Consider the following 17,358-nt stretch of genomic DNA (forward strand, 5'->3'; position numbering starts at 1 on the left):
TGCTGATGTCTGCTGGTGCCCACCTCTCAGCACAAAGTTCTAGTTATCATAGTGCTAGCAGCTATGACACTGTATAAGGGCAGGGGAGGGGGGTGGTGAGGGAGGGGGGTGGGGGGGTTGGGCGTGAAGGGTGGAAAAAAGAAGGAGCATGGGACATTATCAATCATCTTTTCAGTCCTTGATTCTCAGTTCCAGAAGCCAGGACCATCTTTACAATGCAGACTATGATGAGCATGTACCCAAGCAAGAATAGAATGCTCTATGAACAATGCCTCTATCTATTACTGCTCCCTAGCTCCCAGCCCAAAATACAAAAGCAAATATAAACATTATAATGGCTCATTGTAATGGAGACTTCTTTTCCACCTTGCTCTCAAGATACTTCCAGACCTCCCAGCAGACATCTGCTGAAAAATGCTTAGGGCTGGAGGTGGTGGCCAGCACCTGTAATCTCTGCAGTCAGGAAGCCTGGAGGATCTCAATGTGAATGTGCAGCTCAGAGAGCTGCAGTGAGGTATGCCAATAGGGCATCCCCATGAAGTTTGGCATTAATATGCTAAGCCTCAGGAAAGCCTGGGGGGAGGGCAGTGCCACTGATTTGCCTCAGGAGCGACGAATTGGTCCAGGTCAGAAACTTTTGCTATTCAGTCATTTTCAATCATGCCCAACTCTCTGTGACTCCATTTGAGGTTTTCTTGGCAAAGACACTTGGAGTGGTTTGCCATTTCCTTCTCCAGCCCACTTCACAGATGAAGAAACTGAGGCAGGGTTAAGTGACTTGTCCAGGATCACACAGCTAGTATCTAAGGCCAGATTGAACTCAGAAGATGAGTCTTCCTGACTCACTCCAGGCCCAGCACTCTATCTACTATGCATAGTTTGACCCAGCAGGTCAAACACCCATGCTCATTTGAGGTGAGGTTGGACCTATGATTAGCACCTGTGCTTCCAGTCTAGGCAAGATAGGAAGACCCAGTCTTTAAAATACACAATCAAATGCACATGCAAAATTAAATTCATTTCATTCCTCAGCATTCTTATTTGTAAAATAGACGTTTTTAATGTCAATGGTCCATATAAAGTTCCTATGAATTAAGAACCTTCAAACCATATAATTTGTAGCAGATTGTTTCTTTCCTACACCCAAGTGGTCTGTATTCATCTCTGTGAGCTCATTGATGCACAAAACACCACCCATCCATTCTCTTATCCTGGGCAACACTTGACCATGATCTCCTATAAATCCTCTACAAATGCTCACCCAACTTGCTAGGGGTCTTCATCTAATTCTGGTGAAATTGTATGGCTATCAATGGAATACAAAGGCCATCCATCTATTACCCCTTGCTCTTGCCATATGACTTACCTACCCTTTCTGGTCAGACCTCTTATTACATCCTTTATGCTCTCCTCCTGTGCCCACCTTCTAAGTTGGTGATATGTTTTAGCTCACTCCCACCCACCATGCACCCTTTATTGCTTCTTGGGTGACCTGAGCCTTTAATTCTTCAGAGACTGTGATATTCTGGCTAAATACGTTTGTTGATGGCAGGGACTATTGGTGTATATCTTTGTATATACACCAGTATATACACACAGTATATAGTAAGTATGTTGCATCCTGTCTGATTACTGCTCTAGCTCACACTTACAGGTTAGATCCCCTACTAGGGTGACTAGCCCCGGGTTGACAGTACTATATGAGTCTGGGTTCCTAAAACGATAGCTTATAAGCCCCCACCTATGTTTTTACTTTAAATAATAATCAAGGTGACACAATTTAGCTTGAAGCACAGGCATTTACTGAGGTCTTATAGTGAAAATAGTAACTACATTTTCCCACAAACCTGGGGTGCAAGCTCCGAAAATATATGTATCAGCAGAGGGAAGAGTGGGCACACTGCAAGCTGAATGAAGAAGCTGCTGGGAAGGCTCAAATCCCCCAAGTCATCCTGTCAAATTAAGGTCTATAGTAATGGCAGAAAGCCCCTTTTCCCACTGGAGAGGGCCAATTCTCAACATGTTCCCTTCACTCCCTCCCCTACCCCAGCATGAATCAGAACCAGTCCTGAAACTTTGACCTGCACACAAGAACTAAGGTTCCCTCCTTTCTCCTCCCAATGCCTGGTCCTGCTTGACCCAGATTAGAACCCTACAGAAATCCACTAGTCTTCACTGGTTTGGGATACCATTTTAATCAGTACTCCTGACCCATTTCCATCTTCTATGCCTGTATATTATTATTGGGAATGTTTCCCCTCAATAAAACTTGTTTGCTTCACTTTCTCTCTGCAAATTCCTGTCGTGTGCTATGTTCTATCTTGTGGCGTTTCACCTCCTTAGAAGTTTTCTCCTTGGATGAATCAGCTTTTGATCAAGCTGGGACTTTAAAGGTCTTGGCAGCCACCCCTACTTCCAAGCCATGTCTTAGGGAGCAGAAAATACAAGAGCTGAAAATGGACCGGGAAACCCATGCACTGATGCTGGGATCTCCTCCTCTACTGTACACCAAGGCTGTTATTAGGGACCTGACTAGAACCATGAGTCTCTTGGGCTCTTTCCCTTGACAACAGAAGTGGCTTATAAATACATGTCTTAGGCCAGTGATATCAAACTCAGATAGAAACGAGGGCCACTAAACCATATATAATGATCCCTGTGGGCTTCATGAACCTACATGTTAATATTATCTATGTTTTATTGTATTTTTATTTATTTCATTAAATATTTCCCGATTAGATTTTAATCTGGTTATGGTGTCCTTCCTCATGCTTTCTTCCCCTGGGTGTAGTGTCTTCTATCAGATGAGTAGTTTCCTTAGCTAGGGGACAGCTAGGTGGTACAGTGGATAGAGCACAAAGTCCTGGAGTCATGAAGATCTGAGTTCAAATCCAGCCTCAAACACTTACTAGATGTAGGACCCTGGGCAAGTCACTTAACTACAACTTGCTTCAGTTACTCGTCTGTAAAAGAGGGACAAACGGGAGAAGGAAATGGTAAATTACTCCAGTATCTTTGCCAAGAAAACTGCATAGACAAAAATCCATGGAGTTGTGTAGAGTTGGACATGAATGAACGACAACAGTTCTCCTATAAGACTCCATGGCTGATTGGGGAAGAAAAGATTCCCCGATTTCTCCCCACCCCAAGGAAGAGATGATTCTCTTTCAAGGAGAGACGGTCTTCTTAACTCCCAGAGTGCACATTCCTTAGAGTTGCCTCCTTCCTCAATCAACTCCCTGAAGAATACAGTTTCTATCCTATACTCTTTAATAAATTTCTGATTACTTGTTGATTGATTGAGTCCTAAGCTCATAGTCACAGCATCACCAAAAATACTGCTTTTCTTTTCTTTTTTAAAACGATATCAGGAAGATGACTTTGGGACTTAAGAACACGGGGTAATTTATCAAGGACAATTTTAGCAACCTGTGAAACTGTATTCAGTAGGCACTCGATAAACACATAGTAACAATGTTCTCACAGTATGGAGATCAGTGATTTCATTTATTGAGAAGCACACTGTGCTACACCGATCAGTTGAAGACATCCATGAAACCCCCACTGTAGCAAAAGCTAATGGTACCTGCTCTAGTGCCTAAATACAAATCAAAACTATATTACTCAAAAGTTCATTTGCAAAATGGTTTGTCTATTCAACTAGAGACAGGGTGGCTTTTCAAGTCTAGGTCATTAGTTGAAATCTGTTCTGGATTTAAGGCAGCTGAAAATTGTTACCGTCTGACAATCATTCCACAGACTAAGTTAATTCACAGTAATTGGTGCTCTCCCCAGGCAGGTTAGAGATACATGGGATGCAAGCTCTGAGCTAGCCCTGGTCTCTGCCAAGACACATTAAGGAGATAAAGCAGAGGCAGCGTGAGGAAAGGGGAACTTCTTTAAAAATCTTCCTGAAAGCACCAAAGTCAAAAAGAAAACCAGGATAGAAACTTGCTCATAAAAGGAAGCTTCCTCTGTTAATACAGGTTGGCACTTCTTAGCCCAAGATGGCACACAACTCAGCAGATCTGAGTTCAAATTTATCCTCAGATGCTTATTAGCTGTGTGACTTGAGGTAAATCATGAGTCTGCCTCAATTTTCTCAACTATAAAACGGGGGAAATATAGCACCTCCCTCTCAAGGTTATTGTGGGGATCAAATGAAATGGTATTTATAAAGTGCTTAGCACAGTGCCTGGTACGTTGAGTCATTTCAGTCATGTCTGACTCTTTATGACCCCATTTGGGGTTTTCTTGGCAAAGATACTGGAGTGGTTTGCCATTTCCTTTTCCAGCTCATTTTATAGATGAGGAAACTGAGGCAAACAGGGTTAAGTGAAGACACAGATAATAAGCATCTGAGGCCAGATTTCAACTCAGGAAGATGAATCTTCCTGACTCCAGACCTGACACTCTATCGCCTGAACCATTTAGCTGCCCCAGCATGGTACATTGTAGGTGCTTAATAAATGCTTGTTTTTCCCTCCCTTGATTTGCGATTTTAGAGAGTTGCCCAGAGCACTGCGCAATTTTAAGACTTGCCCAGGGTCACATAGTTAGTATTTATCACAGGTGGGATTTGAAGGCAGGTCTTACTGGTTCCAAAGCCAGATCTTTCCATTATACCTCAGCAACCTCAAGATAGACCACCTGAATCTCCAAAGTAACAATACACTAGAGAGACCCATACAGTGATCATGCAAGCATCTTTGCTCAGGCCACAAATCATGCCTTCAAGGCCGTTGAGGTCACCCACATGCAGATTCCTCTGCTGCCTTCAAAGGCATCTTCTTCTTTGCGTTTAAAGAAATAAGAGAGATAAAATGTGAACAAAGCAGTTCTGTGGCACAGTCTCTAATTATAAAATTAAAAAGGAGCTCTCAACTCTTCTCCTAACTAGTTGTTTACCTGGTACCTCCTCCGGGAAATGAGAGGGTCAGACCAGATAATCTCCAAGGTCCCTTTCAGGTCCAAATCTATGATACTGTAAGTCACTTCATCCTTCTGGACCCATTTCTTCATATGTGAACTAAAGGCGGTTGGAAGAGATCACTATCACTCAGTGATCAGCCCAGGGCAAATTTTTATCAGTCCCTCACTGATTAAATTTAAATTAATCAATGTAAATGGAAAAGATAGAGCAATTTTTAAGTGTCTGAGGTCAGATTTAAACTCAGGAAAATAGGTCTTCCTGACTCCAGGTCCAACACTCTATCTACTGCACCAACCTAGGTTCCCCTACTCCATGTTTATTTATTTGTGAATATGTATTTCCCCACCTTCAGTAGGATATCAGTTCTTCAAAATCAGAAAAACTATTTTATTTTTTTATTTGAACCCCTAGCATGAAGTAGAGTCTTCCTGTATTCAGTAGTTTTTCAGTCACTTCCGTCTCTTTGTGACCCCAGTTGGGATTTTCTTGGCAGACATACTAGAACAGTTTGTCATTTCCTTCTCCAGCTCATTTTATAGATGAGGAAACTGAGGCAAACAGGGTTAAGTGACATGCCCAGGGTTACACAGCTAGTAAATTTCTGAGGCCAGATTTGAACTCAGGAGAGGAGTCTTCCTGACTCCAGGCCCTTCACTCTCTCCGCTGAGCTCCCTAGCTGCCCCTCAAATATAGCAGGGCTTTGATAAATGCTTGTTCATTGATTGTTGAAGACGTGGTTATCAAATTTGCATATAGCGAAATATGGCTAAAATCACTAGATTACAGAATCAATAAAATAATTATGATTGCTAGCATTTACATAGCATTGTAAGGTTTGCTAAATATTTTACAAATGTCATCTCATTTAATCCTCACAACAGTCCTGAGACTGTTTGCCTCAAGTGTTATTATTCACCCCATTTCACAGTAGAGGAAGTGAGGCAGACAGCAATTAACAGAGTTACTTAGCTAGTACATGTCTGAGGTGGATTTGAAATCCCGGCTTCCTGTCTCCTAAAGAGACTCAACATTCTACCTCAGTGCCAACTTTGTCTACAAACCAAAAAATACAGCATAGCCAACCCAAATACAGGTCAAAGAGATCCATGGACAGTCCAAGTACGTCATTGGAAATGATAGCCAAGAAAAAGAAGGATGTCAAAAAAAACCCTATACCCTCAAATATCTGTGTCCAAATGGGCATGTGAAATAAACACAAACAGGGGAATTGTTAAGTGCAAATGAGATAAGGGTGTGAAGCACCTTGTAACTCTTCAAGCACTATATAAATGGTATGGTGATTATTGTTACTGACCTACAATGTGTCTGGTGTAGACCTCATTCTCTCAACCTTCTACTGCATTCCTGCTGGGCTGAATTAATGTTTATAGAGCAATATGGAGAGGAGCTTGTAAATATCTAACAAGTGGGCAAAAAAAAGTGTGCACACATACTTCTAAATTTAATTTGCATTGCAAACATCTTAAGTCTAGACAATCAGCAAAATAAAAAAATCAAATCCTCATTTGTAAGTATCACCAACTTCTAAGGTGTAAATGCTCACACTGGAAATTTGACAATCCGCTCTAGGAAGTCATTTAGGGCTGACTTAAGCCCTCCCAAGATGAACTAGAAATCTAAAATTAGGAGAGAAACTTAACCTCACAAGTAACTCTGAAGCTTGCTGTGATATATGTTATCTTCAGTGCAGGAATGAGGGGTGGGCAGGGTGCCCTCTCTCACCAACAGCACCCCAGTTCTAGATTTTCATGGAGCCCAGAGGAAGTCTCAGGGAGCCTAATCCCTAAAAAACAGAGATTTGGGCTTTTTTTTTAAATCACACATCCCCACTCCAGACTTCTGGGGAAATTTTCTTAAACAAAGTTTAGATATGGCTTGAATTTAGGGTCTCCCTTAAAAAGTATTGATAGGGTCCCTTCTAGAAAGGTACTCACTCTATAGAGTAGTAAATATCAAGAACAGGATAGCTATTTATTTCCTCCAACATAAAAGAAATGCAAAAGATTCATAAATGTGCATTAATAAATACTTAAAAATAATCACACTGTGGGACTGCTATATAAGCACTTTCCCCTTTAACCCTCATGGCTCATCTAATTCATGAGTCTAGATCTGCAATAATCACCTAATGCTTGTTTCCTTGACCTGATTTGATTCCTGGCTAGCGGGGTATTTTTCACTTTGGCCCTTAGCTGCAGAATTGATGGTACTCATCACCTCTAAGAAACTGTTGCAGAAATCATCTTCGGCTGGACAACCAACATTCACACTCAGTAACTAAGGATGGCTGGAATTCACAAGGTAGCTGCCAGCTCTAGAAACATCCATCTCAGAATCTCTGTTTGGTCACTTGAGAGTCTAAGAAAGAAATACAAAGCAGAAGATGGAGCTAATGATCACAGATCATATTTCAAGTTTCCCTATGGATACACATGTTTCAGCTGCCATGTTCACATAGCCATTATATTTACTGCTACAGCTGAAAAGGTGGGGAGAGAAATCCCTCATTACCCCCAGCTAGAAGTCCAAGAGACAACTAGCATTGGCTGTATCCCAGCAGAGAGGCCAACTCGAAAGGATCTAGAAGTCTTCCTGACTAATTCACCAGGGCTCTTTTATACAATTCTTTATCCCTCTCACCCCAAAAAGGGACCAAGGGACTAACCAGGAGTCATTTAAGAATGCGTTAGCAAGAGTCAATGTATTCCGCCAGAGGAAGCTCGGGGACAGGTCCATCCCATGCAAGCTCCATGGGATGATTCCCTGCTACATGTTAAAAAGACATATTCACATGAACCATATGCACACATAAGTTTTCCCCTTATGGCTCATACATTATAAACCTGGTTTTCATTGTCTGTCAGTGCATGAAAGATAGCAAATTTCTGCTATCTAATTCTAGCCACCAGGTCATGTCTTTCTAGGTATTTAGCAGGAGCTAAACCTGCAGTGATGTGTTACTCAGTTTCTGCTATTTCCTTACCTAATCTACATTAATGGTAGCGACAGTGATGGTGATGATGATGATTCCAAGACCTGTTAGACCAGTGGTGGATGGAGCAATGATCGTTCAATCAATCCGAAAGCATTTATTAATCACCTTCTGTTTGCCAGGCACTGTCAGGTTCTGATGATACAAAGACAAAAGTGATACAGTCTCTGCCTTCAAGAAGCTTACATTCTACCAGATGTCTGCCTGGGAGAAAATTAATACACTCCCAGGAGCTCTCCTAAAACAGGAACTTGGTTTGGACTATATTTCACCACCTACATCAGCCTCAAATCTTTGAAAAGTTGATTTAGCTGTTTTGGCACAAGGATACAATTCCACAGACACATCACAGATCATTGGAGAGCATGACTGGACCCTCAAAAGGTAGAGATGGTGATTTAGCCAGGGATCTGGTGCCTCTTCCAAAGACCTGCTACACTTCCTTGATGCTTTCGTACTGTTAAGTCTGTTTAATTCATGGGATTTTTGACCTGACATCCCCTCATTGACCTGCTGAAATACCCAAATGAATCTGGACACTCGTAACAGAATTAGTTCACATTTACAGAGCAGTTTAATGTTTTATAAAGTACTTCATCTCATTTCATCCTCACAATAACCTTATGAGGTAGGTACTATTATTGTTGTTGTTGTTGTTGTTGTTTGGTTGTTTCAATTGTGCCCGATTCTTCATAACCCCTTTTTGGGATGTTCTTGGCAGAGATGCTGGAATGCTTTGCTATTTCCTTCTCCAGCTCATTTTATAGTTGAGGAAACTGAGGCAAACAGGGTTAAGTGACTTGCCCAGGGTCATGCAGCTAGTAAGTTCCTAAAGCCAGATTTGAGCCCAGGAAGATGAGTGTTCCTAACTCCAGGCTCTGGGCTATATCCATTAAGCAACCTAGTTGGTCAGATACTATTATGACACTCATTTTATAGAAAAGGAAACCAAAATCCGGAAAAGGAAAGTAATTTTTTTAGGGTTACCCAGGTTGTAAGTGGCTGAGTTGAGATTTGAATCCAGGTCTTTAGGAGTCTAAGTCTGTGGCTCCATCTAATATGTTCCATTCCTCTCTGGAACTGCTGTCCTCAGAAACCTCCAGTGGGAATTCACCTCAGCCTACCTGTTAGAGTACAGTCCTAGATCCTCATAAATACTTCATGATAGAAATTGACTCATCCAATGTCATGGTGGCTTCTGTTCTCTTACAATATGTCACACTTGTAAGAACATACCCAGTGCCCATAGACATCCCTTCCTCTGCGACAGGAACCTGAACCAAGCTTAGCTGGCACAATTCTGTAGTACCAGCCTGGCTATCATTTCAGCTAGTATAGGTTTAGAGCTGGAAAAAAACCTTAAAGAACATCTAGTCCTGTGGTGTCAAACTCAAATAAAAATGGGGCCACTAGAAAACCACATATTCACACTATCTATGTTCTATTGTATTTTTTATTTGTTTTATTAAATATTTCCCGATTGCATAATTTGGTTCCAGGGAATTGGGAATATACTTTTGACTTGTCTGATTTAGTTTATTCATCACATTTTACAAGTGAGGAAAATGAATTTCAAAGAGGTTAAGTGATTTGCTCCAGGCCAAATGTGTTAAACTAGCAGAAGGCCCAAACTCAGGTTCTCAGATTCCTGATTCAGTGTTCCAGGCACTCTCTCCCTCTGCCTCATCATGGTGATTTGCTTTCCCTAAACCTATTATACATTATGTGAGGGCAGGCTCCCTAATGCACTCAGTCCCTCTCTCCATATTAGTTATTTAGAGTCTGATAGCATTCCACACACAGTGAGACACTGGGAATCCTCTACTTCTCCTGCCTTTCCCTTTCTCCCCTCCTTCTCTCCCACCTTCTTTCTATCATTATCTGCTGGATTCTGTGAATCTCCTCCTAGCATAAGATTTCCTCCCTGGAGATTTCTCCAGAGATGAAATGCTCCTATCTGATAATATGATTTCCTGTAGCCCTTTCCTTCCCTCAGCCCTAAAGTAGCACGTTTTCTGTAAAAACAAGCCAAGTTTCCTGAACTGGGCCTCTGGGCAGAGTGGGAGTGTGTGGAAGAAAGAGGAGATGGAGAGGAGCCTTGTTTGTGTCATAGACCCTTTGGCAGCCTGGTGGAACTTCTGGATCCCTTCTCAGAGTCGTGTTTTTCAATTCATAGAATAAAATACATAGGATTGCAAAGGAAACCAATTATATTGAAATATAGCCATAATTTTTAAAGATCTACCACAAGTTCACAGACCCCAGGTTGAGTCCCTGGACTAGAATTATGATGAATTGGTGAATTTTTTTAGCTTCTCAAATACATTATCTATCTATCTGCATATATACACATATGTATATATGTATATACATATATGCACATACATATGTTACATATATATGTATATATGTGTATAGATATGTGTGTATGCATACATATATGTATATATATATATATATATATATTTATATAAAACATTGGTGATACAAAAGAATGGAAGCAAACATTTCATTTCATCCTGATGTAGTGGGGACCATCTTAGAAATCATGCTTGGATTTGCTTGTTTTGGTCAACACCACTGAACCCTTGGTGACTACTTTTGGCCATGTAGTGAAGGGTTAAGAGGACTTACCATTTTGGTATGACATGGCATTTTGGTGTGACACAGTAAGCCCTGAGCAGTCTCTTGGACATTCTGTAGCCCTGCTTGTGACATGGACAGAGGGGAGGGATGCTGTATCAGTTAAGGTTCCATCTGGACGTCTTGAGGCGCAGGTAAGCAAGTACACTCTTTCTTGAGACTCCATGGGATACATCTGGTCAAGGAATGTGAATGGAATTTGTTGCACTCAACATTACATAGGTGCAAGCAAGTTTTAAGCCACCCCTCATTTATACAAACCCTCATCAACTACTCTCATTGATCTCTGTGGAAACTTTCACGTGAGATAACACACAAAAAGTTCTCAGCAAGCCTCAATCTACAATACAAACAGTATCTATCATTAGTAGTAGTAGTAGTAGACTACTACTACTACTACTAGTAGTAGTACTAATACAGGGAATGGGTTCACTACTGCCCCATCAGCTGGACTGCTTTCTGTGCAGTTCCATGGAATTCATGAACTGTCTCTGGCTCCAAGTCAAAGAAGCAAGTCTGTTATCCCCTAAGGCAACTCAAATTGCCTGGAGTAGTCTTTTGCTCTGGATCTCAACTTGACCCTCAGCCATTTGGGGAGAGCTGTGTTTCTGACCTTTTGCAGCCACCCTCTGCCATCACTCTTTGGTACTGTCTGCTTACTTTTTTGACCAACACCTCTGGCCTGAAGCCCTTTAAGTGTAATTATAACCAAAGAGGATACTTGTCCTCAACTGCCCTGAAACACGCAACTTTATGTCCATAGGTAAGGTAGGGCAGAACATTAGCCCCATGAATAGCCCTGTCATACTTGAGGTGCTGGTAAGTCACACATAGCTATGGAGAAGTGAAAAGCCTGGAAATATTCTAAATGTCAAGGAATCCTGAGAAGTGAAAGTGTATTGATGGGAATCCTTTTCAGTCAATCAATAAACATTTATTAAGCAGCTACTATGTGCCAGGCACTGTGCCAAGCACTGGGGATACAAAAAGAGGCAAAAGGGAATCCCTGCCCTTAAGGAGCTTACCATCTAATAGAAGAGACAGCAGACAAACAAATGTATACAAAGCAAGCTATATATGGGATGAATAGAAAAATAATTAACAAAGGGAAGGCACTGGAATGAAGAGGGATTGGGGTCGGCTTCCTGTAGAAGGTGGAATTTTAGTCAGGATTTAGAGGAAGCCAGGGGGGCCAGTAGGCAGAGTTGAGGAAGGAGAGCCTTCCAGGCACAGGGCACAATCAGAGAAAATACACTAGAGCTGAGAGATGGATGTCTTCCTCATGGAACAACCAGGAGGCCAGTGTCATTGGGTCTAAGATACATGGTAAGAAGTAAAGTGTAAGAAGGCTAGATGGGTAGGAGGGAGCTGGGTTATAAAAGGCTTTGACTGCCAAAGAAAGCATTTTGTCTCCAAGCTAGAAGTCGTGATGGGAGGCAGAGTGATACAGCAGAAACAGTGGTAGATTTGGAGTCAAAGGACTTGAGTTCAAATCCACCTAGTGAGACCTTGGGCCAGTCACAGTCTATCCTCGTCCTAGTTTAATCATCTATAAAATGTTGCGGGTTGGGCTAGACAAGACAACGTGTGATGTCCCTTCCAGCTCTAAATCTGTGATCCTAAAGTCCAATGATGAAAGTAACTAGCTCTAAAACAGGGCTTGTTAAGTGACTATTTATTTACTGGTTTGTTTTTTTTTAAAAAAAAAAAAGATAATTGTATTTCAATATATTTGGTTTTCTTTGTAATCCTATATATTTTATTTTATTCATTTAAGCACATTATTCTGAGAAGAGTCCTTAAGTTTCAAAAGACTGACCAAAGCTTCCATGAAACAAAAAAGGGGGCAGCTAGCTGGCACAGTGGATAGAAGTCAGGAGGACCTGAGCTCAAATCTGGCCTCAGACACTTGACACTTACTAGCTGTGTGACCCTGGGCAAGTCACTTAACCCCAATTGCCTCACCCCCCCAAAAAAAAAATTAAAAAAGGTTAAAAACCTCTGTACTAAAAAAAATATCCAGGTTAGCGTTAGATTCAGCTGTTTTAATAAAGAGATTTAGCTCTGGGGGTAGAAAAGGAGCAATGGGGAGAAGTAGAAAAGAAGCAAATTGAGATTTAACATCAGGAAAACCACCCAAACAATTAATGCTATCTAAACATGGAATGGGCTGACTCAGGATACACAGAAGATTTTCCCATCACTGAAGGTCTTTAAGCAAAGGCTAAATAGCATCATGTTATGGATACTGAAGAGGGATAATAGCATCACAAATTTAGATCTGTAAGAACCTCAGAGTTCATCTACTTTAACACTCATTTTACAGATAAGGATACTAAGGTCCAGAGAAGTTGTGACTTGCCTAATGAAACAGGTAGAAAGTGGTAGACCTGGGATTTGAATCTAGGTCCCCTGACACCAGATCCAGGACTCTTTCCATTACTCCGCATTGAGCCCTTTTGCCCACGTGCCAGATGACTAAATGGTCAAACCAAGACATCATCTGTGATGTCTTCTTCTAAAACAAAAACAACAACGACTAAAGAGTCTCTGCTTTCCATTCTAACTCTGAGGTGAGATTCATTTTGGACATAAAAAGGAAGAGAAATGTAATGATTATCTCTGTAATCACCCCACCAAGTCAGCTCCTCAATAGCTAAAGAATTAGGTTATAAATTGATCTGTCCCATGAAGAAATCTGCACTGATACGCTCCAAAAACTAATTGTTTAGATCCTTCGTCATTGAAACTTTTATCTCAAGGAAGAGCTCTGCTTGTTAACCCTTCGAGTGCAGCCCCTGTGGCTGTGATACAATACTGCCACCTGGTGACAATATATCTAAATTGCAGTTTCAAACTGTGGGGCTATTGAAGGTGGGGGAAGGGGAGATAACACCCCTCCCCTTTCAAATGCGAATATCATCATGAATATCAAACCGCATTTAACTACATTAGTCCACAAGTGGGGAGCACAGTCATTAAAAGTGTTCTAAGGCAACCCCAGCCCCACAAAAACAGCTCAGTTAATGCCTGACAACAGCCAAGGCTCAAGGAACATATTTTGGCAGATAAAGCTTGATTTATGATCGTGAAATTCTTTCTTACTGCATCAAAAGATTGAAAAAAAAATCTTGGTTTAAGTTTGTACAAAAGTAATTTAAGGTCAGTAAATTTCCAACAGTTTCTCTCCTGGAGGTGAAAAGCAGAGTCTGGTTCAATTCTAATTGTCAAAAGTTGACAATTCCAATTGGCCGGACTTCAAGATCACAAGATCCACTTGCCCTTTGGGAAATGAGATATTTAATGCAAAGATACATTTTCCAGGGTTGCCAAGAAGGAAACATGCAGTTTATATGCAGCATTACAAAAAGATCGACAATTAAATGCACCCTTTCCATTAATGGGTTCCATAGTTACATCTCCCATTTACATCCTTCCTCTTTCCCTCCTCCCACACCTCTCTTTGCCTAATTGCATGATTCCCAAATCCATGCCTTCCCAAAAATATATATCGTACCCATGGAAACCATCCTACCTTCCGGCTTTTAAAGCTTCTTTATTTCTGTGGTTTTTTAAAAAATGAAATGGCTTATTGAAAAATATTAAACATTAATACAATCAACAATTTGCTTAGTAACTATTTACATTTTAATTAATTAATTTTTAAATGTATCTACCCCTTTCTTTTCTCTTTAAATTATAAAATATTTCATTAAAAATTAACATTAAGCATCAAGACAATCAACTAACGTTCAGTCAGCAACCTTTTAGTAAGTACCTACCATGTACCAGGTGTTGTGCTAAGCATTGGGGACACAAAAACAAAAGTGAAGCCATCAAGAGCTCAAAGAGCTTACATTCTAAAGAGGGATACAAGATCTACAAATACAAGTACATAGAGAATACATACAAAATGAAGAACAGGTATTTTTTAGGAGGTGGTGCAGGGTGAGGGGAACAAGGAAGTCTTCATGTAGAAGGCAGTATTTGAGCTGAATCCTAAGGAACCAGATTTTTTAAGTAAATGTTGTTGCTCAGTTGTGTCTAAGTCTTTGTGATTCTAGCTCATTTTACAGATGAGGAAACTGAGGTAAACAGAGTTAAAGGACTTGTCCAGGGTCACACAGCTAATAAGTGTTTGAGGTCACATTTGAACTCAGGTCTTCTCAACTCCAGACTCAGTGCTCTATTCACTGCACCACCTTGCTGCCCAGAGAGTCCTAAAGACTTTGCAGGGAGCAAGACAGGTGCCAACTGGAAGTTCTATCACTCATAACCCAGAGTGACGATTCAATCAAGGAGGCCTGGGGAAACCTGTTCATAGAGGTAATGGACCAGGGCAGGAACTGTCATGGGCTTGAGGCTCTGTGTTGGATGAGAACAGGAACAGAAGCAAGAAGCAGCTATGTAGTGCTGACCCAAAGAGCAGAGGGCATCCATCTCCAGGCCAATCTGAAACCTGTATCTGAAGAGCATAGGGAGATCAGACCAAGGGAGAGTCTACAGTTCTGTCCCTTGAATCTTTAGAGCCCTCCAGCTAGCGTATAGTAGTCACGATCCAGCAGCAGATCAAGAGGTCAGTGATCAGATTTTTGCTTTGAATCAGACCACTTTGGGTTCAGTTAAAACTTGCAGGTCCCCAACCTGAGTTATCCCCAAAATCATTAAAGAACATAGCATTCAAATACATAAATACAAAGACAGAACCAAACAAGGTTCATGCTCTGCTTCCAGAAGAGCACAGGGCCTGGCCCAAATGCAAAGCTCAAATTCAGAAAGTAAAACTGGAGATTGTGTAAACAAACAAATAAACAAAAACAGAATCCTGTTTTAAAAAAAATAACTGTTATGGTGAAAGGGATACCCTAAGTACAAACCCAAAGAAAAGAATTATTCCATGTCTTACCTATGAGCAAAGACTCAAAAAAAAAAATTCAGTTAAGCCACAAAATCAACTAGAATTCCTGGAATAATTGAAGCAAGAGATAAAAAGTATGAATTCAAAATTATTTTATGGGTCAGCTAGGTGGTGCAGTGGATGGAACACTGGCCCTAGAGTCAGGAAGACCTGAGTTCAAATGTGATACATAATATTTCCTAGCTGTGTGACTCTGGGCAAGTCACTTAACCCCAATCACCTCACGCACACAAAAAATTATTTTATAAATTTAATAAGAAGAAAAAATTGGAGAAACAAATGAGAGCTATGGAAGAAAGACTTGGAAAAAGAATTAACAGCTTAGTACCAAAAGTATATAACCTTATCCAAGCAACAGACTCCTTGAGAAATAGCATGAACTAATTAGAAGGTAATGAGTCCATAGGACAAGAAGAAATATTAAAAATGATAATAGCTAATATTTATATAGTGCTTAATATGTGTCAGGCACTGTGCTAAGGAGTTCACAAAATTTTAATCTCATTTGATTCTAACCACAAACCTTCAAGGTAGGTGGTATTATTATTCCAGTTTTACAGATGTGGAAACTGAGACAGAGGTTAAATGACTTGCCAAAGGTGACACAGCTAGTAAGCATGTCTAAGGCTGGATTTGAATTCAGGTCTTCCTGACTCCAGGCCAGGCATTCTATCCAGCTGCCCAGAAGTCAAAAGACTGAAAAAAAAATGTAAGGTATCATATCAAAAACCAGTGAACTAGTGAACAGATCTAAAAGAGATCACCTAAGAATCATTGGCTTACATGAAAGCCATGACAAAGAAGAGCCTATTTCAAGAAATCATAAAAGAAAATTGCCCAGATTTTTTAGAACCAGAGGGCAAAGTGAACATAGAAAGAATATACCACTCACCTCCTAAAAGAAATCCCCAAAGGGAATATCCATGCATTAGAATCCAGAGCTTTCAGATCAAAGAAAAAATCCTGTAGGGAGTCCAAAAGAAAGAATATCAGGAACTGGGAAGCTACAGTCAGAATCACATATTTAACATGTTTAGCAGCTACCATTATAAAGAAGCACGTAGCATGGAGTACAATATTCCAAAAGATAAAGGCTACAACCAAGAATAACTTACTTAGCAAAACTGAGTGGGGGGAGGGGGGGGAAATATCCTTTTAATAAAATCAAGAACTTCTAAGCATTCCTCATGAAAAGACCAGATATATGAGTAGGAACTTTGAAATAAAACTTAGGACTCTAGAGAAACATAGCAAGTTCACTCATATGAGTGAAGACTCATGAGATACTAAAGAAAGATGAAGTGTTTACATTCTAACAGGAAAAGATGGTAGAGTATCCCTTCAGAACCTATCAGGGAGATAGAAGGAGTCAAATTAGACAGACTGGGAGTAGAAGAGGTTTTATTTATGCTTCAATGATCTTAAAATAATAAAAGAAAGGGAGGGGAAAAGAAATACACTAGGAGGGGAAAAAAAGAGAGTAAGGGTTATAATTTCATATAATTGGGATGTACAAGTAGAAGACTATACAAACCAGTAGCAGGGAGTGGGTGGAGATGGTGCCATTTGAAACTCACTTCCATCTGATTTGATCGAAGAAGGGAAAAAGACACATGCAGTTAGTAATAATAATAATAATAACAATAATAATAATAATAAGCTTTTATATTCCCTTTAAGGTTTGCAAAGCTGTTTGCAAATATGATTTCCTTTGATCCTTATAATAACCTTTGGAGATAAGCATTATTATTATCCCTACTTTACAAATGAGGAAACTGAGGCAAACTGATTTAAGTTAAGTGACTTGCCCAAGCTCACATGGCTTGTTAATATCTGAGGTTATATTTGAAC

The sequence above is a fragment of the Phascolarctos cinereus genome, unplaced genomic scaffold (assembly GCF_003287225.1).
Source record: "Phascolarctos cinereus isolate Bilbo 61053 unplaced genomic scaffold, phaCin_HiC Scaffold_4;HRSCAF=312, whole genome shotgun sequence".
In the NCBI taxonomy this organism is placed as follows: Eukaryota; Metazoa; Chordata; class Mammalia; order Diprotodontia; family Phascolarctidae; genus Phascolarctos; species Phascolarctos cinereus.